This window comes from Sus scrofa, unplaced genomic scaffold (genome assembly GCF_000003025.6).
Source record: "Sus scrofa isolate TJ Tabasco breed Duroc unplaced genomic scaffold, Sscrofa11.1 Contig1946, whole genome shotgun sequence".
Taxonomy (NCBI): Eukaryota; Metazoa; Chordata; class Mammalia; order Artiodactyla; family Suidae; genus Sus; species Sus scrofa.
Window position 1 is genome coordinate 11,626 of NW_018084984.1, and position 12,854 is coordinate 24,479.

The following is a 12,854-nucleotide window of genomic DNA, read 5'->3' on the forward strand; positions in this document are numbered from 1 at the left end:
ATTTCTATGACATTGACCTTAAACTTTCCATTTTATTTCTCTAAAGTACCTCAGGAAAGAAATGGTAAGTATTCTAAAATCTCGTTACTCAAACCTCATTCATATGACTGATTTCTCGCGGGCTTAACATTCTAAATCGCTTAATCTGTATGCTTTTCTTTGTCTTGTCTTTCTCCTGGGTGTCTGTGTTTATTCCAAGTAACGTTATTTTTAAACGATAATTTTATTTCAAGAGAATACATTTTAAGTATATTTGGATTTAATGTTGTTTGAAGCTGTATATAAGTCACAGGGTATTGCACAATGGTGGCTTTAGTCAATCTATGCTTCTCTCTCTTTTGAAGTACCTCTTTTTGTGTATGAGTGTGTCTTTTCCTTTTATTCTGGAAAAGGTTTGAGACCCAGTACACACCAGTGATTGGCACATTCCATATCCTTTAAACCAAGGGCGTGCCAATTCTACTGCCTTGCATTCTGCGATGTGCAGCTTAGCCTCCTTGCCATTAGGAAGGACACGAAAGTGAAATCTCATTTCCTTTGAAGTGAGGTGGTCTTTGAACTTGGCAGTTTTCATTCTCAGAAGACAGTTCTCAGAAACAACTTTGGAAGGGTTTGAAAGATTTGACCTTCTCCTTTCTGACACTGTGCCCTCCCTTTCAATGAACTGTTCCTTTCTTTCTTTTAGTTACTAATAAACATGAAGAAGAAAAGGGTGAGTCCCATGATTGCATTTCCTTGTATACCTAAACATGGTTTCATCTGTTACTTGTGCCTTTCCTTCACTTCCAAAGATTATAGTTCTCAACTCCAACATCTGCATATTTTACATGCTCTTCTGTCAAATCTGAATCTTATCTTTACAACGGTAGGTTTCCACTTTTATTCGCTATTGAATATCCAAAATATTGCTCTTTGACTAGTCTTATATTTGCAATATATGCAGACATTCCTTCTCAGTCAAGGTGCTTTACTGGTGCTTCATTTATCACATAATATTGGACTGTAACCTGGACTGTTGAATGTTATATGTCACAGAAACACTGAAATCTTTATATATTCTCTTTTTTTTATCTTCATCTTTCTAGCATAGCACCCACGCATATGGAGGTTCCCAGGCTAGGGTCCAATTGGAGCTACAGCTGCTGGCCTACGCCAGAGCCACAGCAATGCGGGATCCAAGCCTCGTCTGCAACCTACACCGCAGTTTATGGCAACGAAGATCCTTAACCCACTGAGTGAGGCCAGGGATGAATCTGCAACCTCATGTTCCTAGTCAGATTTGTTAACTGACCACTACGGAACTCCATGAATCTTTTGTATATCTAAACAGTATGGAATTATTGCTTTAGCGGACACTTAACTTGTTTAAACTCAAACTGCAAGCACTACAATGCTGTGTGGTGACAATTGGGTCTCATTTGGGTTTTATTATAAGTCATCCCATAAGCTCATGGCTGAAATCAAAGGGATTTGGACAGTTCGTATGTCTCTCTGGGGTTCTCTTTGGTTCTCCTCTCCGCATTCCTCTTTCATTCTCCTGTGTTCTTAGTTCTTCTCTGGTCCCTAGATACAAATAAGAGACTTTCTATAGACTAATGCAACATTGTTAACTGGTGCCTCAGGGTAAACGCACAACAATTAGGAAGCCTGATTTATGCTGGTCACTTGCTTCACGGTTGACTCGCCAACAAATTGGTCTGCCATTTGTTCACTCTCCAGGGCTTAAGTAGTTGCTTCGTATATTTCATCCAAAGTTTATGGTTACCTTCTACGAGGAGGGTCAATTTGTTAGCAGCTAATCTCTCTATAGAGGCAAACTGTTAGGGCTTAAAAACATACCAGCCCATTAATATCTGTCAAATTTATTTCCTAAATGTTACAGTGATTACACTGTTGGCAGATATGAAAATTCCAGTTACTCCACATGTTCACCAAAAACTTGGCATTATCAGCATCTGACTTTAGATATCTAGAGAATGCATAGCATTATCACATGTATTATTTGCATTCTTCCGATGGATGATGGAGTTAAGAATATTGAAAAATGGATTTAATGAAAATACATTTATATAAAAAAAACCACAAATTCGATAAGAAGAATACCTCAATAGGCTATAAAAATAAATGGTCAACAAACAAATAGATAGCATCCAATAGAGAAAGCGAAAGCTTCCTCAAGATCAAAAAGGATGGTTCCATCTGCAACTCCACTCAACAAGTCATATACCTCTTTAACTGCATTCATCTCGTGCAGAATCACATTTGACAAACCGAACTCTTGCAAACCGCCTTCAGATGATGTAGCACTTCACAGTAAAGATTAATGAGATATGCACTTAGACATAATCATGTGCACTAATAACAGTAGAAAGGGAAACAAACTTTATATCACTAAGGAACCAAAAAATCATGGACATAGTTATGAAATCCTAATATGTGTCTGAACTGCATGCAATCGAAGTTTTGTACTCAAAATCCACAGGCATAAGCAATAAGAAAATAAAAGATCCCATCAAAAAGGAAGGCTTAAAATTGTGTCTGTTTTCAGATGACATAAAAGTATATGTAGAAATCCATGGGGCTTTCATAAGAACATTGTTAGAGCTAAAAAATAAATAATTCAGTAGTTATAGGAAACAAAATCAGCATATAAAATAAGTGGCATTTCTGTATCCTAATGACAAACTATCTAAAAGAGAAATTAAGAAAGCACTGCCACTTAAAATAGCCTCAAATAGAATAAAATACTTAGGAATAAAATGAACCAAGAATGTGAAATATCTGTACACTAAAGGCTATAATGACACTGATGAAAGTATTTGAAAAAGACACACATAAAATATATATCCCATATTCATGGGTTGGAAGAATTAATTTGTTAAAATGTCCATATAACCTAAAGTAATCTACAGATTCAAGGGAGTATCTATCTTAATTCCAATGGGATTTTTTACATAAAGAGAAATCATAGTCTTAACATTTGTATGGAACCACAAAGGACCTTGAATAGTCAAAGCAATCTCAAGAAAGAAGAATAAAGCAGGAAACATCATGCTTCCTGATTTAACACTACATTCTAAAACTATAGTAATCAAAACTGTATGATACTGGCATATAAACAAAAGCGTAGACCAACAGCGCATAACCTAGAACCCAGAAATAAACCCATAAAGAAGTTAAATTTTTTTTGATAAAGATGTGAAAATACACAAGGGGCTCTTCAATAAACAGCATCGGGGAAATGGGATAACCACATGCAGAAAAACGACATTGGAAATCTATCTTACAAATCAACCCCAAATGGATTAAAGACTAAAAAATAAGATTTGGCATCACAAAACCACTAGAAAAGACAGAGGAAAAGCTCTTTGACATTGGTCTTGGTGGTAATTTTTTGAATTTGACACCAAAAGCAAAAATACGTAATGGGATTACATCAAACTAAAAAGTTTCTGTACATCAAAGGAAACAATCAGCACAATGAAAAGGCATCTGAGAAACTGGGATACAAAATTGCAACTCATATCCGATAAGGGATTAGTATAGTGAATACATATAAAGAGCTCAAACAACTCCATAGCAAACCAAACATCCAAAAGGGAAAACAATAAACAAAAACCAACCAAACAAAAAAACACTTGATACTTAAATTGGACAAAGTCCCTGAATAAACATTTCTCCAAGAAAGATATGAAATGTGCAAGGAATATATGAAATGGTACTCAACATCCTTGATCATCCAGATAATGAAGCACAATAAGAGATCACCTCACACCTGCTGTAATGGCTATCATCACAAAGACAAACAATAACAAATGTGGGTAAGGAACAAATGTGGGTGAGGAAACCTTGTGTGCTAGAGGGAAGGTAAAGTGGTACAGTTCTTGTGGAAAACAGTATGGAAGTACCTCAAAAATTAAAAGTCAGGTATCAGGACTTCTCATCATGGCTCAGTGGTAAGGAGCCCAACTAGCATCCATGAGGATGTGGGTTTGACCCCTGGCCTCGCTCAATGGGTTCAGGCTTTGCACGAGCTCTGTTGTAGGTCACAGACGCAGCTTGGATCTGGCATTGTTGTGGTTGTGACATAAGCCAGAAGCTGCAGTTTTAATTGGATCCCTATCCTGGGAACTTCCATATGCCATGGGTACAGGCCTAAAAAGCAAAAAACAAACAAAACAACAACCCCCTATCATATGATCCACCAATCCCTTTTCTGTATATGCACTTAAAGGAATTAAAATCAGAATCTCAAAGTAATATTTGCACTCTTATGTTCACTGCTGCATTATGCACAATAACCAAGATACTGCAAAACCTAAGTGTACAACAGATGAATGTACAAAGAAAATGTGGATAGGTATACAATGATATATTATTCAGCCTTAAGAAGGAATAAAATCCGGAGTTCCCGTCATGGCGCAGTGGTTAACGAATCCGACTAGGAACCATGAGGTAGCGGGTTCGATCCCTGGCCTTGCTCAGTGGGTTGAGGATCCGGCATAGCCATGAGCTGTGGTGTAGGTTGCAGACGCGGCTCGGGTCCCGCGTTGCTGTGGCTCTGGTGTAGGCCGGTGGCTACAGCTCGATTCGACCCCTAGCCTGGGAACCTCCATATGCCGTGGGAGCGGCCCAAGAAATGGCAAAATGACCAAAAGAAAAGAAAAAGAAGGAATAAAATCCTAGCTTTTGTGACAAGGTAGATGAACATGGAAGACATTTTGCTCACGGAAATAAGCCAGACATATAAAGACAAATATTGCAGGATCTGATTTATATGTGGACTCTTACACAAAAAATGAGAAAGAAAGAAAAAGTCAAACCCATAGAAACAGAGTAGAATGGTGGCTACCAGAAACTGGAGCATGGGGAAAATGGAGACATGTCTTTTAAAAGGAAAGAAAAAGAAAAAAGAAAGGAGAGTGACTGTTTGCAGGAGGTGGGGAGAGGGAACCGTGGGAAGTTTATTATTTAATGGGTACAGAGTTTCAGGGTTGCAAGGTAAAAAGAGTTCTGGAAATGGTTGTTGATGATGTTTGCGCAATAGGAATGTGCTGAATACAACCAAGCTCTACACATGAAAAATGGTGAAGATAGTAAATCTTGTTGTGTATATTTCATCACAATAAAAACTGGGGAAATTGAATAAATTCAACAAAAGTCATGAAGTAATAACTCTTCTCTTTTTTTTTCACTTTTACTGCAGAAAGAGAAGAGATCATGAGAAAGTCACAGGGGATTCCTGTTTCAGGCAAGAAATAACCTCCTCAATAACTTTTATTCACATTCCATTGGCAAGAGCTAATTATATCGCCAAATAATGTGGCAGTGGAGATAGATAATATACTCTGGCCAGGACGGTGATCTAATGCATCTCTCCTTTTATCAGTTGTGGGTCAAAAGAAGCAGGAGCCAAGTACGTTGGGTGTCCTGTGACTAAATGTTCCTGCAAGTACCAGCAAGATGCATGAAGCAATTACTCTAGAATGCTGCCTTTTTTTTTTCTTACAAGAATACAATCCTTAGAACTATAGTATCCTCCTTGTAATGTCAAGGAGGCATTTTTTTCAACAATTTTTTTAATTTCAAGGGAGAAGGAATAAATCAATCAATGTATATAGGGGAATTTACCTGACGAATACTGCTCAAATAGTTTTGGACACATGAGTGCCTTTACTCTGTTCTTCGTCATCACTTTTTAAGCACCTCTCCATGTATGAGCAGAGGTTTTCCTTTTATTCTGAAAAAGGTAGAAGACTCAATGCAAGATCAATAGTTGATATATTTATTATCTCAAGTTATTGATTTTTGATTTGCTATGTTGCTACAATTTATGCAGATACTACTGTTTTTTTCTTTTTAGGGCCACACTTGCAGCATGTGGAATTTCCCAGGCTAGGGATCGAATCAGAGCTGCAGGGGCCAGCCTGCACCACAGCCACAGCAATGCCAGATCTGAGCCACATCTGTGACCTACACTACAGCTCATGGCAATGCTGGATCCTAACTCACTGAAGGAGGCCAGGGATCGAACCCATGTCCTCATGGATACTAGTCAGATTCTTTTCCATTGTACAAAATGGGAACTCCCAGATACTAATTTTGAGTCAAGTAAATTATATTACTCATACACCTCCGAAGTACCAGCCTTTTCAGAGTGGCTGACGTGAATGTTTTGTCCAAAATATATTCACGACATTTGACTTAGATCTGATCTACTGCCATTGAAGACTGTTTCCTTTCCTTTCATGGAATTTTATTATAAAGAACTGAATTTAGGCATTAGTTAAAAAATAAATTTATAAAACACACTTTTATATATCCATCAGTTGATGAAAATTTTCTAAGTAGGGTAGCACAAGAAAATTACCCTGTGATACTACTAAAAGCAGTGGTTCAATATGTTCTAATTTAGTTTTGTAGAAATTCTATACCACATAGCCTTTGCAATACAGAATTGTATATTCATATTGGTTAAAAAAAACCTTATTAAATATCACAACAAATAAAAAAAAGCCTAACTAATGACAAAAGGGATCAGGATCATTTTTAAAAGGTGAACACGAGGGAGTTCCCATTGTGGTTCAGTGGTAATGAACCTGACTAGTATCCATGAGGATGTGTGTTCAATCCCTGGCCCTGCTCAGTGGGTGAAGGATCTGGCGTTGCTGTGTCTGTGGTATAGGCTGGCAGCTGCAGATCCAATTCAACCCCTAGCCTGGGAACCTCCACATGCCATGGGTTGGCTCCCCCCCCCCCAAAAGAGACAGACAAACAAAAAAGTTGAACATGAGAAGTAATATTCCTGAAACTTTTTCTCAACAGTAAATTCACTCATTTTGTGCTAATTTTCATTTTGGGAAGAATACACACTATGGACAAAAGTGAGACTTCAAACACTATACTTAATGCGTGCATACTTACGTATGTGCCAAAATGCAAAGTATTTGTGTGTGTGTGTGTGTGAGTGTATGTTCATCTGCATTCTGGAAAGTTTAATTTTATTTTAAACATCAATTTTGTATTCATTTCATATTTTATTTGTATTTACGCATTATATTTTCTTTGATCTCCTCATTTTATGTTTCAGGAAATCCTCAGGGGAAAAAAGCTAAATCTTTTGGAAATATGTTAACTCACAATCCCTTTTACACTACCGATTTCTCAAGGCCTTGAGATTCCCTGTTGCTAATTCATACACCTTTCCTTGTTTTGTACTCCTGAATCGCTAACTTTCTCTAATTTTCAACATATAGAGTTTCATATCGTGTACTTAGTTTCCCTTGGTTTCTCTCTCTTGAATCCTTTTCAATTCTTACTTTTTCTGCTCTGTATCATTTTCTTCCTCTAAACACTAACATTTTGTCTTTCTGTGACCTGTTCTGGTTTCACTAGGAAGTTGTTGAGAGGAACAGCACTCAGTTGGAAGGCACACTGTTTCCACTCTGTATATTTTTCCAGGACACCGCAAGATGGGAACTCTATCACATATTTCAAGTTCAAGGGCTCATTCTGATGCCAATGAAACTTTCCCAAATGAATAGAGATTTCCCAAACTAATTTCAAAGCCTATGAAATTTATGCTCTCATTGACCAGTCAATGCAAAATCAAGGCTTATTCTCCAACTGTGGCAGAATTTTGATTGCCCAAAGAATCCCAGGTATGAAAATATGTCCCATGAATATTCTCAGAATATTTTCTCACTGCAGAAATTATTCTGTGTTTTTGTCATTTTCAATATGACATTTACTGTCTACATAAACTGCAACTCCTATTAAATGTGTGTGGGAGGACTTTAAATCACAGGGAATGTTCAATTATTGTATATCTCTCAATTCTCAATTTTCCATGCGAAGTACATGAGCACCAATAACTGTGGGTTTTGCCAAATACATTCCTTACACACACATATACTTCATAGCAAGTCAATAACCTCTTAGTCATCATTTTGCAATGACAATTTTTAATTCAAGGAGAATTCATTTTACAATTATACTGATTTAACATACATAGAATATATGACTACTGCTACAGAAGAGTTGTGGACAGATAGGTAACTTTATTTTGTCCTTTTCATCTTTTCAAATATCTCTCTTGTGATTACGTTTGTGTTTTCATTTTATGATGAAAATGTCAGAGTTATATTGCAAAAGCAGAATCAGTGATTGATACATTTAGTATCCCAGAGGGATAGTTAGCACTCCATTCTACTTCCTTGCATCGGTGTATTGCCAGTGTGTGGGAGGACTTTAAATCACAGGGAATGTTCAATTATTGTCTTTCATCAAAGGGTGTATGGAAGTTTAAAAAAAAAAAACTCACATATTTCTGATTGGTGAGGTTGTCTTCAATCCTGTGGTTCCAATTCCCTGGAACATGTGTCAATTAGGATTCCAGTGAAAACCATAGCAGCGTCTGAAATGTTTGTCTTCCTTTTTTCCTGACATTGCGCCCTCACTTCAAGTTAACTACTTCTTTCCTCCTTTTATTTTCTCAACAAATATGAAGAAAAAAATGCTAATTCTCATTAATGTATTTGTCTGTGTACATACATAGTCAAAGTTTCATCTGTTTTTGCACTTTCCCTAAAGTACGCAGACATCTCTCTCACTGGACTTCCTTATATGTTTACCTGATTTTCTCTCCTATCTTGTCTTTGCTCTGAATGCTGTCATCTTCCTTTGCTATTCAGTTATCTCACATTGTTGCTTCTTGGATTTGTCTTTTGATTGCGATCTATACAGATATTCCTTTTGAGCCACATAAGCTTTATTAAACATACACATCTGAAATATTGGCATTTTCAATAATGATATGAACGTTTTGTCCAAGGTATGTCAGGTGATTTGATATAGACAATTTCACTGCCATGTGACACTTCCAGTCCTACTTTTCATGGAATTTGATTAAAAAGAACATTAGTTAGGCATTGATCAAAATAGAAATTAAAAAAAACCACAAAGTTGTGCATTTCTCTGTTGGTGAAAATGTTGTGACTAAAGGGAGCCCAAGTAAATTTCCCTATAGTATCCCTAGAAGCAGAGCTTCAAGATCCTCCATCTAGTATTTATTGGAGAATATAGATTCAATGATATATGTAAATGAAAAGGCAATGTATTTATAAAATCATACAAACTGAATAATAAATGTTATTAATGTTTAAAAGGATAAGAAATGGACCACTAAATTCACTAATGTAATACCATTTTCACTTCAGGGAGAATCCTCTCTGGACAAAACCGGCCCAATACCACCGTATTTATGTGTTCATATTTTGAGTGTGTGGGTGTGTGTGGGTGTGTATTTGTGCCCTCATAGGTTTATTCTCATGTATAAATCTTGCATTCAATTTGAATGTTCTTCTCATTTCCCATGATATTTACATTGATCTCTCCATTTTAATTTCAGAACAACATCAGAGAGAATACGGTAAATTTTCTGAAAATCTGTAAATCGCCCCCAATCAAAGTGACTGCTCTCCTGTTGCCTTAACATTCCCTGCCTTGTAATCTGATACCATTCATTGGCTCACACGTCTCCTGAACATCTGCTTCTACTTCCTCAACTGATAGCTTATGGATGTTTCCCAGATGAAGTTCTCTTTCTTTGTATTTCCCACCTTCCATGATTTCCAATTCCTTCTTTCCCCACTCCATAGCAGTCTTTCCCAGTTGACAATGGCTTTTTCTATTGTCCAGGCATGTGCTATAATGTCACTTAGAAGGTGGTGGGATAAGGGGCACTAGGTTGATAGGAACACCCTTTCCATTTTGTATATTTTCCTGGACCATATCCAGTGTTAGGACGCCTGGACACATTTCATATTCATTGGCCAATTTTGATACCAGTGATATTTTCATGATCTAAGAGATGAGAGAGGACTCTCACTTGCTGAGCTCAGTTTGTCCATCCATTGTCCTTTCAAGGCAGGTGCAAGTTCTGATATTGGCCATTGGTCAAGTATGAGTTTGAGGCTCATTTTTCCACTGCTCTGGAACATATTACCCAAGCATTCCAAAGTATACAAAATTTTTTTATGATTCTCATTGAAATTTTAATACAGACAATTATACGAACATTTCTTTCTCTTTAACTTTTTCAGTGAAACTATTTAATTTTATTAAACTTCAATTCCTGTTATATATTTGCAGAAGGAATTTAGTCCACAGGGAATTTTTCTTTTTTTTTTTAATCTTTACCATTTTTTTATACCAGAGCTGCACCTGTGACATATGGAAGTTCCTGGGTTGGGGTTGACTCAGAGATATAGCTGCCAGCCTATGCCACAGCCATGGCAAAACTGGATCTTTAACCCACTCATTGAGGCCAGGGATCGAACCTGAATCCTCAAGAGACTATGATGATCCTTAACCCTCTGAGTCACAATGGGAACTCCTCACAGGAAATTTTCAATTGCTACGTACCTCTCAATTTTCAATGTTTCATGTGCAAGACATGGAAACTCTTACTTTGGAATTTTGCCCAAGATGGTATCTTACAATACAAATGCAATTAGAAATTTAACATGCTCCATGGAATGGTATTTTTAATGATAATTTCTACTTCAAAGGGAAACCAATTCAAGTACATATAGACTTAATGTTTGTACGAAGCCGTATATAGGTACGTCTACACACAAAGTATTGTGCATTGGTGACTTGAGTCTATTTTTCCTCTCTCTTTACAAGCACCTGTTTTGTGTTATGAGTGCGTGTTTTCCTTTTACTCTGAAAAAGATACAAGGCTGAGTACAAACCAACGATTGAAATAATTCTATATCTTTTATTTTATTTTTCTATATAACTTTTTTATTTTCCCACTGTACAGCAAGGGGGTCAGGTTAATTCTATATCTTTTAAACCAGAGGGAGGGCCATTTACTGCCTTCCATTCTGTGATTTCCAGCTCAGTCCCTTTGTCATCAGAAGGTGCATGGAAATGAAATGATGCTTCCTTTGACTGCTGAGATAGTCTTTGAATTTTGCAGTTCCAATTCTCAGAAGACAACGATCAGAAATAACTTTGGAGGTGTTTGAAAGTTTTGTTTTCCTACTTCCTGGTATTGTGCCCTCATCTTGAATGAATTCTTTCTTTCTTTTTTTCATTTATTGACCAATATGAAGAGGAAACTGGTAAGTCCCATGAATGCATTTCCCTGTGTGCTTAAGCATGACTTTATCGGTTAACTGTGCCTTTCCCTTCAACTTCCAAAGATCATCTTTCTCAAATCCAACACGTGCATATTTTACATGATTTTTCCTGGGATCTTACCTTTGCACCTGAAGCTTTCCCCATATATTTGCTATTCAATCATCCCTCAATACTGCTATTTGATTTGTCCTGTTATTGCAGTGTATTCACAGACATTCCTTTTAAGTCGAGCATTTTTTACTAATCGTATGCCTCTGAAGTAATGGTTTGTCACAGTGGCCAAAGTGAAAATTTTGTCCAAGACATGCTCAAGTCACATGATTTAGACCTACTTCACATCCATTAACATGTCTTTTTGCTGAACATAATAAAATTGTATTTAAGTATAGTTAAAAGAGAAACATACACAATATTATATATTCATTGGATAATGAAGGTATTCTTAGTAATGGAGCCCAGGTGATATACCTTATAGTACCTCTAGAAGCAATGATGTAAGATCCTCCAATTCAGTGTATGTGGCTGTATGTGTCATGTAGATAGCATAATAAACGGATTGAATACACACTTTAATTAAAAGGCAAAGTACTTATGACATCCTATAAACTGAATGATAAAAGCCTAACTGTATCCAAAGGGATGAGGAACATTTTAAAGGTTAGCATGAGAAGTTCCAGTTCTAAAACGTTCACTCAAATCAGAATACTCACTCATTTTATGCCCATTTTCATTTATGAAGAACGCTCTTCAGATAACACTGAGATCTCAGCCACTGGATATGTGTATACGTGTGTGAGTGTGCGAGTGCTTTCGTGTACATATGTTTATTTGTGGGTGCATCCACGTGGGTTTAATATGAAATATGAATAGTGCCTTAAATTTGTATTACCCTTTTCTACATTATATTTACATTGATATCTCCATTTTCTTTTTCAGAGGGACCTGAGAAAAGTGTAGGTAAGTTTTCAAAAATCCCTTTGCTTCCAAACCCATTAAAATGACAGTTTTCTCCTGGCATTATCATTTCCTGCCTTTGAATCTACATCCGTCCTCTGCCTTGCTCTTCTCCTGGATGCCGGCCCTTCCCTCCCCAATTATACGTGTATGCATTTCATTCTTAATTACCTCAATGTAACGTCATCTCCCAACCATCCATAATTTCCCATTCCTCCTCTTTTCATTCCTTACCTTTCTTTCTCGATGGACACCGACTTTTTCTGTTTTCTAGAGCCATGAAGTTGTTTCCCTGACAAGTTGCTGGGATGAAGGGCATTAAGTTGACAGGCACACTGTTTGTCTTCCTGAAACACAATCCAAAGATAGGAACCCTGTCACCTATGCCAAGTCCAAGAGACCATTTCCCTGCCAATGACACTTCCTCAAACATGTAGAGATGAGAGAAGATGTCTATCATGTGAGTGACGTTTGTCCATCCACTGTCCTCTCCTTTATAAATATCAATTATTAGTTAATGGGAACTTGAGGCTCATTTATCCACTGCTCATTAACATGTTATCCAAGGATTTCCAGGTTAAAAAAATTTTTACTTGATTCTCATAGAAAAATTTTAACGAAAAATCATTTGCACTTTCAGTAACGCAATATTAATTTTGCCAATTTGAAATTCCTGATAAATAATTATAGGACTTATACCTCAGGAATTGGTCCATTATAACATACCTCTAAAATACCACTTTTCATTA

The 12,854-nt window shown here is 36.8% G+C and overlaps 1 long non-coding RNA gene across 1 annotated transcript; it reads left to right on the forward strand.

The window, feature by feature from the left end:
* On the forward strand, nt 1-5,545 carry LOC110258379. Its single transcript, XR_002341130.1, has 3 exons — nt 1-64; nt 686-712; nt 5,207-5,545. It is a non-coding gene; the product is annotated as an uncharacterized LOC110258379 (long non-coding RNA).
* The last annotated feature ends 7,309 nt before the right edge of the window (nt 5,546-12,854 follow it).